Source organism: Pipistrellus kuhlii, unplaced genomic scaffold (genome assembly GCF_014108245.1).
Source record: "Pipistrellus kuhlii isolate mPipKuh1 unplaced genomic scaffold, mPipKuh1.p scaffold_m20_p_7, whole genome shotgun sequence".
Classification (NCBI taxonomy): Eukaryota; Metazoa; Chordata; class Mammalia; order Chiroptera; family Vespertilionidae; genus Pipistrellus; species Pipistrellus kuhlii.
In genome coordinates, this window is record NW_023425573.1 from 72,429,873 (window position 1) to 72,454,503 (window position 24,631).

The following is a 24,631-nucleotide window of genomic DNA, read 5'->3' on the forward strand; positions in this document are numbered from 1 at the left end:
ATGCAAACACTGTCATGCAAGGCCATTCACAGCTGTATTAAGCTTAAACAAAGCAGAAAGATCAAAAATTTTCAGGCCAAAAAACACATACCTGCAAGGATTTGCAGGTGTGCATATGAATATGCATGTGCACACATGAAAATACACAAAATAAAAACCACTTTGAAGAGTATTATTTTTTTAAATTTTAATTCACAGAAGCAATTATAGGAGCATTTTTCTTCCAGGGCATTTTCTTTCATATTATCTTATACTCATTTGCAAAAAAAAAAAAAAAAAAAAAAAAAATCCTATGAAAAATAATTGAATTCCTAAAGGCCTAAAATGTATTTTTGATATATTGAATTACAACAAAAATAAAACTAAGCAAACATTAAACAGAAAGATGCAACTGGGTAATTGTTTAATCTAAGTTAGTTGAATAGAACATAGTGTTAATGAGGCCAAATACACGATTTAGTTCCTAGAAAGTCTTTAGGAGTTTGTAGTTTTCTTACCATACAGCCTAGTTGGCCTTATATGTTGGGACGGTTCCAACGCATGCATTGTCAGAATAGAAATAAGTCACCCAAAACCTGACTGCCCAAAGGGCTGAGCTCTATCTACCCCTGACGCTGACGTTCCTTTCACTCCTCCCTCACTTCTAAGAGCTGATTCTCCCAGTGAAGTCTCAGCCTCAGCTGCAGATTGTGATACTAGTCCAAAGCCCATGAGCTCAATGCTTTTAAGGCTTAAACTCAAAACATCAGGGTTTGGAGTAAGGAAAGTTTTATTGATCAGTAAGGTGACAACTCACAAGGTCAGAGCACTAATCCTCAAATCCACCTTAAGAAAGTACAGAGTACAGGCTTTTTTTTTATGTCATGAGAATGAAAAATGGGCAGGGCTCTTTTTGTAAAAAAATGCAAGCCCAAAGCCCAATTCCTCTAATGATGAACACGTCTAAAACAGGAGCTATTAGCTTGAAGGCATAGGAACAAAGCGAGCTTAAACAAGATGGAGCTAGACCAGCATTTCACTCTATTACATGTGTACATAGTCAACCCTCTTCAGGGCAAATTTTTGCCATATCTGAAAAAAATGCAGTGCCATTGAAAAGAATTTTAGGGATAAAATAGGCAAGTTTAGGGAGTTTTAGAAACAAAGAGGGTCCATTAGGAAGGAAGGCATAGCTGAGGGCTTAGAGCTGCCACAGGACATATATTCACAGAAACAAAAAGGGATGCCGGGGTTAAGGTAAGAGGAAGACATCTATTCACAGAAGATAGGGAAAAGCCACAGGGTGTGGGGAGAAAGAGGAAACAAACTCTCACAGAAGATAGAGAAATGCCAACACATGGGAGAAAGAGGAAAACTGGTTTTCACAGGAGATGAAGAAATGTTACAAGATAAGGGGGAGAGGTATGGGGGGGGGGGGACCACATGGGGTTTGGGCTTTAAAGCTGATGTTCTGCAAAAAGAGTGACTATTAGAAGCGAGAATGAAGAAACAAGAACTACAGCCTTTACAAACTTTAGGAAAAAGGAACTCAGGCGTTTACCCCTAGGCATCCCTTCTCTACATGGGAGTTTATATTTCCTTCCAATAGATTTCTACCCTTTTCACATAACACCTTTTGTGCATGGCTTCATTCTTTGAAAATATCTGGACGAGGACCTGAGAAAGAAATCACCTTTGCATCCTGCTCAGGAAAACAACCCAAATAACCATTATCTTGATACTCCAGTATAATTTGAACAATCCCTTTCTTAGAGTATACTCTAAAATTATGTTAGTTCTTCTACTCTCAGTAATTCATGATTTAGCCATAAAAGTCAATGAAAAATAGTATTGCCCATTCAAATATTATTTATGCTACTCTAAATTTTTCAGACTTTTTTATGGTAAAAATGTGTACTTAAATGCATATTTATATTTTTAAATGTGAAATTAACATTTTAAAATAAATTGGGGATGATTGCAGTCATTAGTTACTTGAATATTTTTTTCTTATCTTTTTTTTTCTCTTCCCTCTCCTTTTGACACTCCCATTACCTACTTATGTTGGTACACTTAATGGTGTCTTGAATTTCTCAGAGGATCTATTCATTTTTGTTCATTCATTTTACTCTCTGTTCTTTGGATTGCAAAAGCCATTTTTTTCAATTTTTAAATATACTAATTATTTCTTCTGCAAGTTCAATTCTAATATTAAGGCCCTCTAGTGAGTTATTTATATCAGTTATTGTACTTTTTATTTCCATTTGGCTTTGTTTAAATTAATGTTTGTATCTATTTATTGCTTTTATCTGTTTTATAAGATCATATCATCATGTTTTTCTTTATTTCCTTAAGTATAGCTTCTCTTGTTCTTGGAATATATTTATTATGGCTATTTTGAATTTTTTATTACTAAATCAGATATCTAGATATTCATGTACAGTTTCTATTGCCTATTTCCCCCTCCCCCCTAAGATATGGGTAAAAATTTCTCCTTTCATTGCATGTCTCATTTTTGTAGCTTGGTTGGAATCTAGACATTTTAGATAATGTTTCAGCAACAATGTTTTTTCTCCCATATGTGTATGTGTGTGCACAAACATTTGTTTTTTACTTGTTTATTGACTGGATTAATATATTTAGTGCAGCTTAGCCATCCCTTTTCAACCCCAGCAATATGAAGTATGATTATTGTGATAACAGGGTCCTCTTTGACTCTTTTTCCATGCCCACTAATTGCTGGTTGACTTGTTTATTGTATTTAACAATTCTCTGGGCACAGTGATGAAAGCAGGGACCTACATCCAAGATTACTCTACCCAGCAAAGTTATCATTTAGAATCAAAAGATCGATAAAAAACTTCTCAGATAAGAAAAAAAATAAAGGATTCATTACCAAACCAGTGTTATATAAAATATTAAGTGGTTTTCTTGAAGAAGAAGAAAAATATGAACAATAAAATGGTAATAAATGCATATTTATCAACAATTGAAACTTAAAAAAATATAAAATAAAGGAACAATCAGAACAGAAACTGACTCATAGTTACAGGGAACATGTTGCTGGTTGCCAGATGGGAGAGGGATTAGGGGGATGGGTGAAAAAGGTGAAGTAACTAAGAAATTCAAATTGTTTGTTACAGAATAGTCATGGGGATATAAAGTCTAGCATAGGAAATACAATCAATAATATTCTAATAATTCTGTGGTGTCAGATGGATATAAGATTTATATTGGGATGACCACTTAGTAAATTATATAATGTCTAATCACTAGGGTATATAACTATAACTAATATAATATTGTATGCCACTGTAATTGAAAAATGATTAAATGGCAATATTCCATTACATGGATATGCCATTTTGTTAATCCATTCAAAAGTAAATAAATAAAACAAGTCACAGAAGAATTTTTAAAATATCTCACAAAAAGACAAAGATTTTGAATGGCCAAAGCTAGCTTTGCTCAGTTTACAGCACAAATCAATAATGGCTTACATGCCATGGCTGGTGTGGCTCAGTTAATTTGGCATAGTCCTGTATACTGAAGTTGCTAATTTGATTTCCACTCAGGGCACATGCCTGGGTTGTGATCTCAGTCTCTGGTAGGGTGCATGTAGAAAGCAGCCAATTGGCCAAAACCGGCTTGTCTCAGTGGATAGAGTGTCGGCCTGCGGACTGAAAGGTTCAGGGTTTGATTCTGGTCAAGAGCATGTACCTTGATTGTGGGTATATCCCCAGTATGGGGTGTGCAAGAGGCAGCTGATTGATGATTCTCTCTCATTGATGTTTCTAACTCTCTATCTCTCTCTCTTCCTCTCTGTAAAAAATCAATAAAATATAAAAAAAAGAAGGCAGCCAATCAATGTGTTACTCTTACATTGATGTTTCTTTCTCTCTCCCCCTTCCTTTTTCTCTCTAAAAATAAAATATATATAATTTTTAATAAAAATAATAAAGTCTTATGAATAAACATGATATTTATTGTGCACATATGTTCTGTCTGCCAGTCTTGTTTCCTTTTCCATTGGGAAAACCTTTTCCATTTACCTACTGACACTTCAGTCTCTTCTGTTTCCATACCACTGTTCTTGCTTGGACCATTGAACTCTACTTCCTTTTATTAAAATTTCTAATTTCTTTTTTAAAAATCACCCACTAACTTTATTTAAAAGAAGGAGCTGTGTCAAGTTTATAACAAAACCATAAGACCTCACACAGTAAAACAGTAGGTATTCTGCAAATATCCATTGACACTTATTTAATGCAATTTTTTTCAAAATAAAAAAATATATGAGAATAAAGATTATTCCAAATACTGTACCTTCTCTAAATACAGTATTTCTCATGTTTTTTTTTTTTTTTATCTTCCAATGAGTATAACTGGCTTGTTTGCTAAAATTATTTTTCAGTCGAATCTCTTGAAAGCTATACATTGTGTTTGGAAAATAATTGGCTTCGATTTTATCATTTTACCTGATATAATTAAAGTGGAAATGTTTCACTTCAGTGACACTAATTTGCTGGTCCTGCTGTCTCCATTGATAAGAATCAGTTTAAGAAAAATACAAAACACATTGATATAGGAAGCAGTAATTTGCCACATCCATCATTTCCTGTCTGCTGTGGAGCATAGTTGCCAAGGTTTCTAAATTAATATGATGAAATTGGAGGCAACTGTAATTATAATATTTGATATCTTCCTCCATTATTCTTCATCTATATCATTCCATTGAACTATATGAGAAAAGGAAAGCCTACTATTCTTCGTGTGTTATTATTTGCTAACAAATTGATTCATTGTATTTCTCTTTCCTTCCTAATTATAGTTACCCACCTTTCCCATCAGTAAAAAGGTAGAAACAATATGTCTTTGGCTCCTTGACATCTTTTATTTCCATGCAATATAAAGCTTTTATAGCTTGTAGGTTCTCAATCAATAGATAATGAATGAACACCTATCAAATTCAAACATAATAGAGAGAATCTGATAGCTGTAAAATGAGCTACTTGAGATAAGGGAGGAGAACCAAGATGGCAGCCTAGAAAAGCACCTAAGCTGCCGCCTCTCACAACAATTTCAAAACAACTAAAATCAGAACAGATATCATCCAAAAAGACAGGAAAGCTGACAGAGTGAGAAATCTACAACTAGAAAGAAGGAGAGAGGCTTATGGATTGGATTGGGAGCTACAAAGTGCTGAGGCAGTGTGATGCACATGCAGAGAGGAAGTGCGGCTGAATGCCTGGCTGGCAGGAGGGGAAAGGAAGTCCCTGATTGAACTGAACCCTTTCTGACTGTACTGAACCCTAGCCCTGGCCGAAACCCCGTGGACCCAAGCTCATAGGGTGGAGTCTGGACTGTAGAGAAAGGCACCTGGAGACTCAGAGACTGGGTAATTGGGGGAGCCGGGAGCTGCAGCAGGATGGGTCTATGGTCGCACGCCAGTGAATGTGCAAAGAGAGGTCTGACTGCGGACGTTGCCGCGGCCTCTCCATAATGGAAGGAGTTAGAAGCTCCAGACTACAGAGACCAACCCAATTCCGGGTGAGCCCCTGGAGCACCCACGCTCCTGTACAGGGAATCAGGACAGTCGGGCAGAAACTCAGGGGAGCCGCGGAAGGCAAAGGTCAGGCGGAAACTTAGGCAAGCGCACAAGGGCAGGACTGAGGAGAAGCCAAGACTGTCAGCTTAAACCTAAGACTCCACCCCATCCAAGATGAGCACAGAGGCTTTTGCAATTTTGCAAGTCTGATCCTATAAGACTATCTCCAATATAGAAGGTATCCCAGCATAGACACAGCTGATACCCACATCCAATTGGCCTCAAGGTCAACTCCTCCCAGGGATACCAACAACAATCAAGACTTAACTACAACAAGGCTGTACAGGCAGTCCACAAAGGGGAGCACCAAGACTGTCTACCTCAGGTAACTGGGAGACTGACCCACTGAGCCATATAAGACACCAAACATACAAAGCCATCCTACCAACACTGGAAAGCAGTGAAAATGCCAAGACAAGGAAATAGATCTCAAAGGAAAGAGATGGAGAACAAAAGACTAGATATAGAATTCAAAACCACAGTTATAAGCTTTTTAAGAATTTCATAGAAAAGGCTGATAAAATAAATGAGACCTTTGAGGATATGAAAAGAGATCAACTAGAAATAAAGAATACATTGTCTTAAATAAAAAATATTATGCAGAGTCCTAAAAACAGAAAGGAAGATCACAAGAATCAAGTCAAAGATTTAGAACATAAAGAGCCAGAAGACACTTCTCCGCAGAAGCAAGGAGATAAGAGAATCCAGAAAGTTGAAGATAGTGTAAGAAACCTCTGGGACAATTTCAAACGAACCAACATCAGAATTATGGGGGTCCCAGAAGAAGAGAGAGAGCAAAATACCAAAAACATATTGGAAGAAGTAATGAAGGAAAACTTCCCCCACCTGGGGAAAGAATTAGACTTACAAGTCCAGGAAGCACACAGAACCCCAAACAAAAGGAATCCAAAGAGGACTACACCAAGACACATCAGAATTAAAATTCCAAGAGCAAAAGACAAAGAGAGAATATTAAAAGCAGCAAGACAAAAGCAGGTAGTTACCTATAAAGGAGCACCCATATAATTGTCAGCTGATTTCTCAACAGAAACCATGCAGGCCAGATGGGAATGGCAAGAAATATTCAAGGTGATGAATAGCAAGAACCTACAGCCAAAAATACTCTACCCAGCAAAACTATCACTCAGAATCGAAGGCCAGATAAAATGCTTTACTAATTAAAAAAAGCTAAAGGAGTTCATTACCGCCAAACCAGAATTATATGAATTGCTGAAGGGGGTTCTTTAGGAAGATGAAGAAGATAAAGATAAAAATTATGAACAACAAATATGTAACTATCAACAAGTGAATCTAAAAATCAAGGGAATTAAAAAATCTCATGAACAGTATTAACTGGTGAATATAATAGAATCAGAGGTATGGAAGGGGAGCGGACTGATGAGTCTTGGGGAAAAGGGGAATGGGGGTTGCGGGAGAGACTGAACATAAACCTTGCACCTATGGATGAGGACAGTGGGGGGTGGGAAAGGTCAGAGGGTGAAATTGGAACCTGGTGGAGGGGAGAAATGGAGGGGGAAAAAAGAGGAACATTTGTAATAATCTGAACAATAAAGATTTATTTTTTAAAAAGAGAGAGATAAGGTAGGTTAGAGTCCAGGTAGGATAATGAAGCATACATTAGAAGTCTATATATATAAAAGACCAATGAATATGAAATTTTAAATATGAGGAGCATTCGAGGGGTTTCATGGGACAGAAGTTTCAGATAAGAACATGATGAATGGGTGTTTATGGGCTAAGTACTGAGGATTTTAGCCAGAGGTGAGGGGATGCCATGAAGAAGGAAAAGGTAGGAATGAAGAAGGTGTATTTTAGGGAGAGGGAAAGAGTTTGCAGTCTAGAACACAGAGTTTGTATAGGTGCATGACCAGAGATGGAGTTTGTTTTTTTTAAAATATCTTTTATTGATTTTTTACAGAGAGGAAAGGAGAGGGATAGAGAGTTAGAAACATTGATGAAAGAGAAAATTCGATCAGCTGCCTCCTGCACACCACCTACTGGGGATGTGCCCCCAACCAAGGTACATGCCCTTGAATGGAATTGAACCTGGGACCCTTCAGTCCATAGGCGACATTCTATCTACTGAGCCAAACCGGATTCAGCAGGAGAGGGAGCCTTGATGCACAATGCAGAGTGTTGTGAGGCTGGAGGCACTGATGGCTTTTTTAATACGTAACTGACTTGAGGAAAGGGATATTTTAGGGATGTCTTCTCTAGCTTAACTTTTTCTTTAAGTTTTCTTCTAATATTAGGAATAGTAATGAAATATATATGAAAGTAAATGTACCCACTTTATGGTATATTTAGTGAGTTTTGACAAGTGTATATACTATGTACTCGCACAAAAAATTAAGATATATAATATTTCCAATACTTCCAACCTTCCTCTATGCCTCTTTTTAACCAATCTCTACTTCTTGCCACTATAGATTAATTTTACATTGCTTATTTTCAAAGTTTTTTCTTAGGATATTTCTTGTGCAAGTCACCAAAATATTAAAATATTTTACTATTTCTACTTTTAACAACAACAACAAAAAATTATCTCCTCATAGGAAGAGATGGCACAAATGTAGGTGGAGGATTACTGGTGACATAACATAATTCTAGAGATCATATTGAATCATTCATGATAACATAAAATTCCAATTAAATTTGTTTATCTCATTTTTATTTGACTATTAATAAAATCAATATTGCTTATTTGTGCATTAATGAAAATAATAATGTTAAAATCTGGCTAGCAAATAAATAAAAGAGTTTTAAGTTGGAACACTGCTATCTTTTGTAGACATTTAAGCATTTATTTCTAATTAACATTTTTTTATATTTTTCTACTAAGATGTTTATTTTGAGATTGAAATATTGTCAGAAGCCATTTAAAAGCTTATCCACCTTTCCCATCTGCAAAAGTAGAAACATATAGAATGCATATGCTGAGCTTACATATCTATTATAGCATTCTTACATTTTCTAGCCATTTGAAAACATTCTTAGTAGATAATACTTTCAAGTTTTCTAAATAGAGTTAATACTCTTGTTATATATACATGATAATTCTCTCTACTCATAAGATTTATGAGTATGTCAATTTTGAGGAAACAACTTTTTTCTAGATTTTCTTTCATATCTAGCATCAGAAGAAAATAGAGCAGTATTTTTATAGTGCAATGAAATCTCCATTATTAGTGACTGAAGGAATAAGAAGACTAAGATACTGCCATAGTAATGGAAACTGATTTTTAAAGCATAGTATCTCGGGTGGAGTTTATAAATTGTGATAAGAGACAAATATAGACTGTAAAATATTAATTCAACTAACAGATTAAAAATAAATTGATTCAAAAAATTTTGGCTAAGTCTTGGATCATTAGTATGATTTTAAACTTGATCTTTATAGGGCTATGACTCAAAATTCACATTGCCTGTTAATAGAACCTTTAATATACATAGGAGTGAGGATGATGCATTAAATAAAAAAATGACACTCCAGTTCGAGGTTTTAAAAAGTCATCAGCTGATTGTCAATATTAGATTAGTCTTACTCCACCCCAATTGAAATATTCTCTATTGTTTTTAATCTTTCTTTGTCTTTCTTTTATTTCCCCTTTTCCTTTTTCTCACACTTATTCTATCTTTCTCTAATTCTCTGTCTCCCTTCAACCTCCACCTCTCAGTGTTTTCAGGATTCTTAGAATTTATGGTAAGCCATAGACAATGAATTCATAATTATAAAAATAGAACATTGTTTATAATAACTTATAAATATGCACTTTCACTTACTGAATTGAGATCCGACTAATTAATAATCTATCTATAGAAAACAATTAAAAGTTGCATCTTACATAGAGAGGTCTAGATCAACAAAGGAAAGAACCACTGGAATGTGTTTCTATTTAAAAACCATTGTGAGAACATTTAAATGAATCTTCTAGCATATGGTTATAACAATTGCTACTGAGTACATTATAATTCTGCAAAGCATTGTTATTCCTAAAAATCCCTGATAACTCAATAACAGTTTGGTTTTTGTTGTTGCTGTTTTTTCTGTTTGTTTTTTATTTACTCTGACTCATACTGGTCATTTGGGCTAGTTTCCAAATTTAGAAAAATATAACAGTATTTGTTATTCATATTTTTTTCTAAGATTTAGGAACTCAAACCTGACAAAAATATTTATTTACATATAATAAATTAAATTTCTAAAAAACCTGAGATATATTATTTCAATTAATGTCCTAGAGAATAAAATATGAGATATAAAAATAATCAAGTTAGTAATGTACAGAAATTAAGAATACATTTTTTTTTCTTTGCTACATAATTTATGGATTCTGAATATGTTGGGAATCATTCCAAAGGTGTGGAAATTTCTACTTTGCAACTACATGTATCAACATCAACATATTGCCCAGTTCTCCTTTCTCTTAAATAAAGAAAATATTTGCACTGGCTAGAGAAATAAGTCAAAATCGCTTTCATTTACAGCAGGTCCCTCTTATCCAGGGGGATATGTTCCTAGGTCCCCGGAATGCCCAAAACCATGGGTGATACCAAAGTCTACATATTTTTTTTTCCTAAAGACACCAATTATAAAATTTAATTTATATATTAGGCACAATAAATATTAACAATAATAGCCATTAATAAATTTAGACAAGAGAACAATAAAACAATATACAATAGTAAATTACACATGTGTGGTCTTTCTCTTTCTCAGGATATCTTATTTACCCTACTCTCCTTTCCTTGTGATGATGGGGGATGATAAAATGCCTCTATTGAAATGAAGTGAGGTGAATAATACAGACATGTGAATAACATTTAACTACTATTGACCCTTTGAGCATACTTAAGAAAGACGATCAGGCCGGGACCGGTTTGGCTCAGTGGATAGAGCGTCGGCCTGCGGACTGAAAGGGTTCGATTCCGGTCAAGGGCATGTACCTTGGTTGCGGGCACATCCCCAGTGGGGGGTGTGTAAGAGGTAGCTGGTCGATGTTTCTCTCTCATCGACGTTTCTAACTCTCTGTCCCTCTCAATTCCTCTCTGTGTAAAATCAATAAAATATATTAAAAAAAAAAAAAAGAAAGAAAGATGATCATCTACTTTGGGTGATCCCAGATTATTGAGCCATGACTTTGGTAAATATGGGTATCTACTTTAAGCAGAAGTATTGCTTAATCTATGTTTCTTAACCTTCAAATTAGAAATGAACATTAAAACTCTTCTTTAAAATTTTGTTGTTTGGTTCTATGAAACTAAATGTAAATGTTATAATTCCATGTTGGATGCCTACAATAGAAGGAACTTTATAATGGCCTAAAATGGTTACTGTAATATTCCACATTCACACATTCCTATATCTTAACAATGATAAAATATTTAAAATTTGTGAGATATCTGTACATTTATACTTTTGTGATACCGAGAATATCAAATTAATAAAATTGATATGCCCATAGTAAATTTGATAAGCTTTCTTTTCCCTTATAGCCAAATTCCTAGGCAGAACTCTGAGGAGTCCAGTAATACTAAATTCATATCCAGTCTAGTTTGTTATGAAAAATATATGTCGAGGTAGGAAGATGGGATATTATTCTTTAACAGGTCTTTTTGTTTAATATGCAAAATATTTAAATATAGGGTTTGAGGCCTGTGTTATTTTACTAGGGAACTTATTTTGACATAACAAAATAACACAGACTGGGTGGCTTAAACAACAGATATTTATCACAGTTTTGGAGTCTCAAAATCCAAAATCAAAGTGTCAGAAGACTTGGTTTCTTCTGAAAACTCACTCCTTGGCTTGGAGATGTGCACATCATTTCTGGTGTCTCTTGTATGTCAATATTTATTCTTCTTAAAGAACACTACTAATGTCAAAGATAAATAAACCCTGACGTTAAATGAGTGAAACCAGATTCTATTCAGTAACTGCTGAGAGTAGGGTGAAAACTGAGATCCATTCTGGTTTGCCCAGAGGTTACTGGGTTTTTTAAAGGAAAATAAGGATGGAGGAGGAAAGAATAGACTCAAGTAAATAATTACAAAGGCTTGGTCAATGTAAACTAAATTGGGTTAGCTGGACCTACTATAGTAGATGTGGAAGTTAGGATTGTATATCCTGCCCTCCCATGGAAACTGAGTGATGGAGGCCCTATCATTTCTGATGATCACATTTCAAGGAATGGAGTCCAGGTTCCTGAGAAAGGTACTCCTGAGTTGTCAGAGTTACACATAAACTCTAAGGGACAGAATAAGAAAGGGTTCTTAGAGCATTTACTATTGTGAATTGAGGATTAGCCTCAGGTGTTGACTGGAACAAACAGTAAATAAATTCTCCTGGCAACTTTGAGTTAGTTTCTCAGGCAGATTTTAAATGGGAACTGGGGTTATTCGCAGGATGTAGCCTTGTGCTGCTAGAAAAGCCAGGTTTGGTGGAATTTCACTCAGTGCAGAGGTTCTGGCAGAATCATTCTGTGCCCAGAATTCTGAAGTTCTAGCCAGTCAGGTTGAATTAACGCCATGCTAAGGGCCTTATTTTAACTTAATATCTATAAAGGCCTAAGCATGAATTCATTCCTTGAGTACATGGCACCAAAGCAATGACTATCTGTCACAGTTAAGCAATCTGACACCTATTGGAGGGGTATCTAAGAGGAAAATATCAAATGTGAAGTGAGGAATAAGTTTTACACATGAAAATTAAGTAACAACACCATCCTATAAAATAAAAGAGTAATATGCTAATTGACCCTAAAGGTAAAACAACCGGGAATGACTGGTCGCTATGACCAGCACTGACCACTGGGGAGCAGTAATCAACACAGGAGCTGATCCTGGTGGTCAGTGCACTCCCACAGGGGAGGCTCTGCTCAGCCACAAGCAGGGCTGATGGCTGCAAGTGCAGCAGCAGTGGTGGGAGCCTCTCCCACCTCCTCAGCAATGCTAAGGGTGTCGAACTGATATCCCCCAATGGGTCCCAGGCTGCCAGAGGATGTATGACTGCCAGCTTAGGACTGATCCCCCTGGGAGTGGGCCTAAGCTGGTAAGTGGACATCTCCTGAGGGGTCCCAGATTGGGAGAGGGCACAGGCCAGGCTGAGGGACCGCCCACCCCAGAGTGCATGAATTGTCATGCACTGGGCCTCTAGTTCTCTATATAATTATTTCTCAAAATTAGTAGTAGAGGTCATGAATATGTAGAGAATGACAGATAAATAATACTATGGTAGTGTTTTTATTTTGTTTTTATATAGAAGAGTTTGAGAACTTAATCTGAACCCATGTAGAGGGGATATCACGGTGGTAATACTCTTCCCATTCCTCAGTGGGAACAAGCCAGAAGCAGTGTCAAGGTTTGAGCAGACTGATGTAGATTGATGTATGCAGGAGAGCTGGATTCAGGTTTTAAATGGAGAGTATGTGATAAACTCGGCCTAGATTATAATTTGGGAACTCAAACCACCAAAACAGGTAAGGGCAAAAAAAACAAAAAACAGTTTGACCCCAAATTGCTAAAAATATATTTTTCAAAATTGAAGCAAAAGTGGTTATTAAACCCCCAGCTGTCTCAAAAAATGGCTAGACTTGAATGATATAACAATTTTGAGCAGGTGGACAGGAAAACAGAACTTCTAATCACTGCCAACCCCCACAAACATAATTTTATATTCACTGGAATTTTCATCTAATGTTCCTCTATTATTTTCATCTGTATTAAAAATAAATTAGGCAATTTGCTCTGTTGCCCTTCCTCATTTTCTTCAGCACTTAATTTCCTAAAACAAATGAAAATATGCTGTGATCACAATGCATGACAACCTAATTGAAAAACAGAAAGTGAGCATATTAACCGACATTTAAAGTCCTTTGATATTTCATTTACAAGAGGAATGTTTCTTATTTTCCCTTGAACGTGTTTCTGTGAAACCTAAACAGTAAATGGCCCTTCCATCATTAGTTCATCATTACCTCCAAACCCTAGATGTTGAGAACCGAAAATAAGCTATTCTTTTATATCTCACAAAAACCTGGCAAAGCTTATATGCTTCAGCAAGTAATGTTCTGTATAAATTTAATTCACCAACTTATTTTTCTCATTTATAAAGATAAAGCAAATAACATTACCTAGATAACTTAAAAAATTATGCCAAACGAAATACGTTATAAATAAACGTATTTTACATATATAAGAAGAAGAGGGGAAAAATAAATCCCTCATGCTAATTACAAATACCAAACATTCAGTTCATTCATTGCTACTTGATGCCCCTGTACACAGGCAAGCCGGGGAAGAAGAAGCTAACCTCATGTGAGGGCTCGAGAAGGACAGTGGACACAGAGTCCAGAGAGGCTCTGTCCTAACCTGAGGAACTTGGTTTCCCTCATTTTCTCCCTATAATGTGGACAAATATGCACTGTTTAAACTTTTTAAATTAATGGAACCATTGAAAGCAGTTACATGTAACCTCAGCATAGAAACAAAAGTTCAACAGGAACTGCTTTAGCTGAATCCAGGAAACGACTCTGAGTTGATCTATCTGTCCTCTCATTTCCCTTCCATTACAGAACTTGCCAGGTTCTGAAAAGTCTCTTGGGATTGACTATTTCTTTGACCCTTTACATTTTAAAAAACATATGAACAAAATTCAAGTGCATGCTGACTAAAATCACTTGTTCCCGTGGTCTGTCTCTTTTTGCCTACTTTTCTTCTACTTTAGTGTACCTAAAATGCAACTGCCCTCACTTCCATTTGTTCCATTGTTATATTTTTCATTTTCCTTGGCGCTTCTTTTTGGATAATCTTAATACTGCAGCTCAACTAAAATTCTGGCTCCTTCTTTACAAGTATTAGGTAGTGTAATGGTGCTATACACCTGATTCAGAGCTCTTAGAAGACACATCTGCTTTGTGGGAATCAAATACAAATACTTAATTTGTGTACAAAGATATTAATCTGTCTCCAAATTCTTCCTGTAAGCTTATTGTAAAAAACTGCTCCATAGAAACATTTCCAAGCATTTACAGACTCCGATGCCCCAGAATCCCCCCACAACCCTTCCCCGCAGAAATCAGCCACAGTGAACCCCACAGTGTACTTCACATTGCTGTCCACAGAGAGACATTGGGCCTAGTCTTCTTCAAGCTTTCTGCAGACAAAGTTCCAAAGACAGCAGAAAACTTTCTGCTCAGCACTGGGGGGAAAGGATTTGGTAATAAAGGTTCCTGCTTTCACAGAATTATTCCGGGATTTATATGCCAGGATGGTGACTTCACATGCCAGGATGGCACAGGCGGCAAGTCCTTCAGTGGGGAGAAATTTGAAGGTGAGAACTTCATCCTGAAACATATAGGCCATGGCATCTTGTTCATGGCAAATGCTGGACCCAGCACAGATGGTCCCCCGTTTTTCACCTGCACAGCCAAGGCTGATATTGTGGCAGCCATGGAGCACTGGGGCCCAGGAATGGCAAGACCAGCAAGAAGATCACCACTGCTGACTGTGGACACCTCTAATAAATTTGACTTGTGTTTTATCTTATTGTAATTCCGGACTATTCCTTCTGTAGCTCAGGAGAGCACCCCTGCACCCCCATCTGCTTGGAATGTTCTATAATCTTTGTGCTCTGGCTGCATTTCATTGGGTTCCATAACTTCCTTATCCCTTCCCAGTACAGCTGGATTGCAGAGTTAAATTTATGATCCTATATAGTAAAAGGCTAATATGCAAATGGTCCCTCAGAAGTCCAACTGACCAGGAGTTCCACTGCTCACTATGACATGTACTGACCATGAGGGGGTGGTGAGGAATGAAGGAAGGCCCTGGCTGGTAGCTGGCAGCTGGGAAGGAAGGCCCCAATTGGTCCTGATTGCTGGCCAGGCCTAGGGACCCTATCTGTGCCCAAATTTCATGCCCCAGCCTTCTAGTCATAAAACAAAAACTAAAAACAACAACAACAAAAATATCTCCATTATAGATACATGCCCCTTATATTCACAAACATGCTTTACAAATTTCCATACCCTAGATCTGTCTTTTAATTATGTCTCTCCACATGAAGTATCTTTTGCAATTTTCTCACTTATCCAAATATAAAATCTGTTTCTAGTCAAGATGCTTTTTCTTTATGCTTTGAATATAAGTCCATTCAAATTAAGTGAAGTAATAAATGACAGGTTTATTGTTAGTATAAAGTGATTTGACAATAGGAAAGAACCAGGAATAAAAGGCAATCAAACAAGTGCTTGTGAATATGTGCCACACTCCTCTTTTCTCTCTTCTCTGCTTCTCTTTAAGCACCTACTCAAATCACACGGCCCAATATGCCATCAGAGTCAACTCTATGTGACACTTTTTGCCCTTAAGCCAGTATCAGTTCTGACTTGGTTCAGATGTTTCCTCTTTAAGGACCATTAAAATCCCCAGCTTCCTCAAAGTCACCCATCTATCCCTGAAAAGGCCAGCCCTGGTCTCTAAGCCATCTTTGCAGACACTAATAAATTTCACTTAACTCTTAGAATTACTTGAGCCTGAACGAGTTGTATAGGGAATAGCAACCTGGTTCTGAACCATAGCTTAGATGCAACCCCAAGATGGATCTCTTCTATAATTTAACGGAAAGAGTTTACTAGTAGACACAAGAGAAATTTTGTAATAGATAAAAAGCATGTCTTAAAATGTATTCACTAATCTTAGGACAAGCTATTTCCCATGATGTTTCTTCTTACTATATAATCTGTTCAAATAATTTATTATGAGATAGTTGGACCTAAATTCATCAGTAGTAACTTTAGAATTTGGTATAGGCAGATGGGTTTATATTGGATCCTAAAATTATAAGTTTAATAAAACTAGTTTCATCATTTCAAATATGGCTATTTACTATTGGGTTTCCAGGACAGGCTGCTCCCAAATGTTATACTAATTTCTTGGAATTAAAGTTATTTGACCTTGACCATCAACCAGTGCAAGAAAGGCACATGGACCTCCCTTGTCTCTTTGCATGCAGGAACTAAATATTCCTCAATGAAAGGGCCTGATAGAGATTTTACCACCAGAACTGAAGAAACCAAGACCAAAATCTCTATAAAAACAGGGAATATGCTAATTAGCCAGGCATCAAGATTGCTCAGGAGGAGCTGCTTATGCAGATGGGTGGGAGGGGACTGCATGCTGCCCCCAGCCCCAGAGGCTGCCAGGAGGCTGAGGCTGGGGGTGGGCCAAAGTGGAGACACAATACACAGGAGCGCTTGTCCCCACCCCAGCGGATACAATGCAGTGGCTGGTGTTACACATTTCAGGCACAGGTCCCAGCCCCCTGCGGGATGCCTCCTTGCACAGTGGGAGGTGCGGCACCTCCTCACGCGATTTCAATCATAGGTTGGGCCTCTAGTGTAATATAAAAATAAACCTCGTTGCTTCTTGACTAATTTACTACCCAAGTCCAATTCCTAATGCATACTCAAACCTAAGTGGCTTTGCCCTGCTTTTTCTTCATAGTTTTATTTTCTTTAAAGAAACAATGTTAAGTTTTATGTTAAAAAGTATAAAAGCTGGCTGGTGTTGTTATGTTTTTTGTTAAAAAATATATAAAAAGCTGGCTGTTTCATCATTCGGGGAACAGGATCTCCTGTGTGCCTGTATTAATTGGTTATTTTCCTGATGATCTGGTCTTGTGTCCATTTTATATTAGTTCAGCCATAAAAACCTAAGAAGGATAGAGAGGGGAGTCCCCCACCCCCATCATTACCGAAAGTTTGTGTAGCATATGTCAGTGAAAAATTTTAAAAGTATGGAAATTAATTGGAAAAACTCCAGTGTGTAGGGAATATTATAAACTCTATCTCATGCTGGATAACTCTGAAATGCAGAAATGTTTTCTAATCCCTGTATTAACATTACTAACATATGATATTGTCTTCATAGCTTTTCAATAATTGACATTAAGAAATAAAAATGATTAAATATACTGTCTTTTTATGTACAGGAGGCAATTAATTTTGCTTCTTGTAAATGTGTATCTGCAGAGCAACAGCATCTACTGTTACTCATTTTCCTACCACATTTCTAGTATGCACCAAATATGGATTATTCAACTTGAGATTTAGATGCTTTTGAAGAGAATACATTTACAGTTCACGGAGAAATGCCTTGGGCTATATTTAGAAAGGGGAATTTCTAACAAAAGAATAACTGGTATCTCTTACACAAATGTTAATATCAGTTTACCCTCACAAGACCTGTAAATGGATACCGGAGGCATTCCTTCATTTATTTGTGTATTTCCTCACAGAAAACAAGAGGAAGAATGGCCCTGCCAAGCAACAAGTTCATTGCATTAAAATGTGCACTTTCTCAATATTTTATTTTTCTTAGATTAAAGACAAAAACCACCCAGAAGTGGTGCATCGACCAACTGATGGGGAAATGATTGCCCTGTACTATGGTGCAGATGTTTGTGTACCCTCAAAATTCATATGCTGAATTGCTAATCTTACAGATAATGATATTAGGAGCGGGGGGGACTCTGGAAAATGATTCTATCAGGAGGATGTATCCTCATAATTGGGATTAATGTCCTTATAAAAGAGACTCCGGAGAGCCAACTTGTCCCCTTCTGCCGTGTGTGGTCAGTGAAAAGGCAGACATCTCTGGGGAAGCAGACTCTCACCAGACACTGTCTCTGCCAGCACCATGATCTTGAACTTTCTTGCCTCCAGAATTGGGAGAAATAAATATGTGTTGCTTGTAAGCCACTCTGATTATAGTATTTTTGCTATCGCAGCCCCAGTGGCTGAAAGCAACCTGGGATTTTTATTATTATTTGCATTTAATGAGCTAAATAATTCTTTAGAAATATTTATGAAAATGTTAAGTAGTGAAGTATTATAAATTGTTTTTCTGTTTTCTCAGCACCTTAGTAGTCATCATTAAATAATTATTTCTTAATTGATTAAATGAGTGAAGGCAAAAGGAAAGTAAGAAGACATTTACTTCATCTAATTATTTTCAAACTGCTTCACAAGTACAATAGAAACACTTCTGTTTAAAGAGACAGCCTCTGAACAATACATATTCTCTTTACAACTGGCCTTTATCTATGGGCAGCACATCTCTATAGCTCAGCCTCCTTGCTCTGATGAAGGATAGGGCTTATTTCTTTTCTTAAAGTTCATTTTGAATTTCAGAAAATTGTGATGAATGTGGTCACTAATAATAACCCACAGGCAATCAGCCCCTTTATCTCTTACCAGGCTCAGCAATTGCCTAAATCAAATTGGAAAGGAGGAGGAATTCAGAGAAGTAGCCACCTCCTTTGAACCTCCCTATAATAGATTCTTACTTGCAGCTTTTGTGTTTTGCTAGGAAAGTCTTTGTAAGTCTGTCCTTTGTCTTCAGAGTAGAACACTAGTAGTTAAAGAGGCCCAAACAAATTTTGTTCACAACTATTTCAAAAGGGAAAGAGAGTTCAGCATAGAACCAGGCTCAATCACAAATGATGCAGCCTGGACAAATGGGAATTTATAGCTAAGGAGCAGAATGAGGATCGAAGGATCAAAATCACTAAGAGAAAACATCAAGGGTGATGGGAGAATCCAGCCAAACCTGCCCAACAGTACTTTTTCTGAAAGAAAGCCCGGGTGATCAGACATCACCAAGGGCGTGGTAGGAGATGAGGAACCCAATTGGATATCCAGAGTGAGCAGATATGGAGGATGGGGATTCTAGGTAAAGTGAGTTAGCAGGATTCTCACTAATAGAAAATGCAGAGGTGAACACGCAAGTCCAAAAGTAGCACCCAGTTGAAAGAGTGTAAGGAAGACTGAATAGAGTTTGATCAAGGAGAGAATCTTCTTTATCAGAGATTGACTAATGATCTTGGGCTTCCCTTGAAACTCTAGTAAACAGGGAAGAGCTTCTAGATTGACTAAAGAAAAAGGAAACAATGCGCCAGCAATGCACAATAGAGTCAGTCATTGCTGGTTATAAGTTCCAAGAGGTATTTTCAGGTATTTCTTCTTTTTTATCTCATTTCTAATAATGTATACAAAAAACAAAAACTAAATGCCTTAAAAAAATGTGTTGTTAAAATATATCTGGATTAGGAGCACAAAAGGCCTAAAGAGAACATATTTTTAAAAATATGTTTGAGACAGAGAAATAAACAAGGACTAAAACCATATTATTTTTTTCAGAAATATTTTGAAAATACAAATTCAATCTTAATTATATTATTTTGTTTTTAAAATAAGTGAAATGTATCTCTCAGTTTTTATTCAACCACTGCCAAAATAATTCCTTTACTACTAAAGTTCATTAATTCTAAATCATGTTTTTGGTGGTTTTATTGTTTTACTTTTCTCATCTTTGCAGCTCTGGAATTAGCATGTAGTTTACAATCATTTTTCCAGGTGAAATCATAATATAATTGTCTTTTTTTTTTTTTTTTTTTTTTTCTCAAGTAATGCACAGTCAAACCTGCAGGGTGTGTATTAGAAGAATTTGAGAGCGTACTGTGAGGACAGACTGCTCCTCAAATGCTCTTGATGGAACAAAGCAGGAGGACACTTTGTGGAGAAACATGGACATAACCACTGAGGTGCAAAACAGTATTCAAAAGAGTTGGGTTTTGGTGAGAAGTTTTAGAAAAATCTTTATTTTGTATAAATTTTACCAAAATACTTGATTTTGTCTTTTCAAACCTATGGCTTCTTACTATTCAATCAATTGGCTCCAAGAAAATTACCGTACTTTAAAAGAGTAGCCCCACTGGGAACTGAGGCAGATATTTATGTATTTTCTTATTTTCTATAATAATAAAGTGTATATATCACTAAAAACATTTTATAGATGCCATGGGACATAGGGAAGATAAATTTTCCACAGCTAATAGCTAATGAATGGTAGTTCTAGAACTTTGAGCCTATGTCTTTCAAGCTCCATCTTTCAAAGAGAAGCAACCATCCATTAACCTTCTATGTAATTAATTACTGGTCAGCACCCTTAAATTAATCAAACACATAATGTATTCACTTATTCATATTTGATGACTTTTCATTGAGTGGCCACTATCTTCCAGCATAACTCTGGATAATAGGTATACAACAATAAGTAAACAGAACAAACATTGTGCATGATGGAGCACATCCCAGTAAAAAAAACAGGCAAAATTTAAACAAAGCAAATAAGTGTAATGCATGACCTTATGGATAGAGATAGATTCTATAGAGAGACATAAAAAAGGGAGGGTGCAACAATATTCGACAGGATTGTCGAGTAAAGTTTCACTGGAAAAGCAGCATTTGAATAAAGACTTAATGAAAACAAGAGAAAAAAGATTGGACTTATCTAGGGAAGTGTGTTTCAGGAAGAGAGAAAAGCAAGAGTAATGTCTTAAAATAGGACAACTGACATATTTTCAGAACTACAAGATAGAAGTCTGACTGGATAAGGTGAGTTAAAACTAGAGTTATAGAAATAATTTGAGAACAGCAATGAAGTAAGACAATTCATAAGGACATTCTTTGGCTTTTACTCTAAGATTGGAAAGTATTGGAAGATTTTAAGTAGATTTGTGTCATGAATTGACTTACGTTTTACAAATATGACAACAGCTCCTACTGTGCTGAGAATTAGAATTGATTGAAAAGGACAGGAGAAGAATCACAGGGACTGTGGAGATTATCACAGTAAACCAGGTAAGAGATTGATAGTGGCTTGCAGCGGAGAGATAACAAGTGAAGATAATAATAAGAGATTGAATTATGGATATATTTTGAGGGTAGAATCTAAATTATTTGCTTATGCATTAGATGCTGAGAGATGGGTGTGAGAGCATAGAGGGGACAAGAATTAAACTAAATATTTTGACCTGCACAAGTGGATGATGAGAGGTACCACTTACTGAGATTACTGAGATGAACAAGATTATATCATAGGAACAGCAGATTTTGGGAGTGGGTAATCAGAATGTCAGTTTTTAACATGTTAACTTTAAATGCCTATTTGATATTTAGTAGGGTTGTAAAGTAGTTGATAGAATAAAAGAAAACTGTAATTCATGGGAAACATCTAGGTAGGCATATAAATTTAGAAGTCACTGAAATATAGAAGATTTGTAAGGATTTAAAAAGAGGGGATATCTTCAAGGAATCAGTGTGGAAAGGTGTTGAGGCCCTACTTATTTAATGATGAAGAGAAATGAGCAGGTAAATGTTAAGGAGACTAAGAAAGAAAACCTGGAGAGATGCCAAAAGAATATGGCATCCTTGAAGCTAATTGGAAAATGGATTCAAGCAAGAAAAAATTAACAGCTATAACATATAGAACTGATAAGTTAAGTAGGAGGAGGATTTAGTATTGCACTTTGGATTTAGCAATGTGCAAGCTATTGGTGATCTTAAGGTAATTTTGTAAATGGTGCAGCCAAAGCCTGATGGGACACGACCCAGTGGAGAACAGGAGGGGAGAAATTGGAAATAGTGTGTTGGAAAGTTTGTGTTTTTGTAGTTTTTTTTTTTTTAAATAAAAAGAAGAAAACTGAGACAGTATCTGGAAGCAAAGTGGAACTAGAAGAAGGCCAGGGATTGTGTGATGTTGGAGCTATAAAGATGTGCAGGACTCTTATCAGTGAGAAAGATGGAGTTCTATCACCTAACTTCAGCCCAGGAAAAAGTTGTTCTTTGTGAAGATAATAAATAATCTATCAAACAAATAAATGTATTCAATAGCTGGTACCCAGAATGAAGGAACACTTGATATGGGAAACTGGAGAAGGGTGGCCCAAGTTAGTTCTAACAACTTTATGGGAGAGGTCAACCAGGTGTTAAACACTGCACAAAGGGAAACAAGTAGTTGTACTGGTAATTTTTTCTAAAGTTATTATAAGGCATTAAAATATGTATCCCTTACTCTCACTAAAAGACAGTGATCCTTCGTCTTGCTCTCACCATTTTCTGTAAATTGCCCAATGCGATTCACCTGAGGCCCAGCATATGCCACTCCACCAGGCAGATTGTGGACATGGCAGCTGCAGGCACTGAGCGCCTTGCATGAAGCCAGTTCCCAGAGAAAAGATGCCAACTCTCTCCAATAAGCCAGGTCTCGCAGAACAAGCTGAAGCCAGCACTTGAAGTTAATCTCAGAGTCATTAACTGACTTACCCCAACTTGAGTTTAAAAGATTTCTGTTAGCTGACTTCACAAACAATTTCTTAATTCATTTGACCAGTTTAAGAGGTATCTTCTACATGACTCAATTTCTACTCCAGAGGAAGAGATGCTTTCAAGACGTTGACAGAGGGAATTAACTTCTTGTCACAGACATGCCACCAATTGGGAAGCACACTGTTGTTTGGATTTTGCTGGCTGAAAGGGTAGTTTATTTTTGGATAAACTGAAATTAGCATATAAATTATCACATGTGGTAATTCTGAAAAGGCTTGACAGCTAGCATTTGGATAGGCAGGATGGGTGCCTGTGTGAATTGTATCATTTGAGTGGCACTGGTTAGATTACTTATCCAAATCCTCATTTGCCCTCTCCCAGTGATATTGCCTGAAGCCTGAAGTGACCACCACACACACTGTTCCTTAGCACACCTGTTATTTACTTGGTGCATAGCCTCATTTCTTTGCCATAGTTGGGCCTGGGCAGGTTACCTACATTAGCATGAAAATAAAAAAGGACTCAAACCCAATAGTGTTTATTGAGTAGCAATTATGTGATCAACATGTAAAACAAGAAATTTGGAGGACAGAGTTATTGCCCTCAGTTAATGATCTACTTGGAAACAGCACTAACATAAAATTGTCATGCAATCTATAGGAGTTTATAAGGTGAAAAGAGTTATTGCTTGCCAATTTCTATAATTTGTGAGTTGACACAATGGGCCAGCAGTTAGAACTTCTGGGATGATATCAGCTGCCAAACTAGTGATGAGGGATCAATTTATCTATAAGGGGATCTTTATACTGGAGATGTAGCTGCCTTTATCAAATTATCTTCTGTATAATGAATGTTTATAAGAATATTTTCTTACTCATTTATGTTGCAGTATTCAATTTCAAAACAATAGCAGAGCAAAACAAATAATTTCAGAAACATGCTTCTAAGACAAAGCAAGGCCAACATGCCTTCACTACATCTAAAGTTCCCAAGTTGAGTTATTCTCTGAATTAGACATTCTAGGCTTCTGGGGCAGGTGCTAAATACTTGATTGGGTTATTTTGGTTTTTACTAAGCCTGCATTGATGTACCATAGATCCCTTCTAGTGTGCAGTAGTCACCTGCATAAAAAAACTTTTTGAGTCCTTGGGCATTTCGATGAGTCTGTTAAGACAGTCATCCCACAAAAGGGAAATGGAGAGACCAGTGTTGTGAATTTCCAATGCAACTTATTCCTTTTTACTTCTGATTAGAGAAAGTCTGAAAGTAATGTCATTGCATAAAACTGGCTTAATTTTTTTTTTATAATTGTAACCTAATTATTCTTATTCATAAATTGTAAATATGACATTGTTATCCTCATTTTATGAAAGAAAAGATGAAAAATGGTAGCTGAGGGATTAAGCAATATTTCTGAGGCTCACAGAAACAACTTCCAAGTGACAATGGTTTTTCTGGTCTATCTTTTGTGTGTGTGTTTCTTTTCAATGGTGAGTGCTCCACTGAATTACCTCTAGGCCTCCACAACTATTAAATAATGTTTTTTTTTTATTTCCTACTTCTCAAATGTAGGTACTTTTAGTCAATAGGGAAAACAAAAGTTACGTTAAGGTATAAGCAGAAGTATCTGAAATTTTCCTATAAACAACACATTTTTATTCTCTAGTATCTTTTCCTTGTCATATAATTTAGGTGAAAGAAAACTCTTCTCTTTTTGACTCCGGCATCTTAGAACTTGTTTCTCTGACATTGCTAATGTGCCCATGAGGATAGGGTCTCATTTGATGACTTTAATAAAGGAAATATTATTTCTGAGCACTAAAAATATATCATCTAAACCAGATAGCACTGG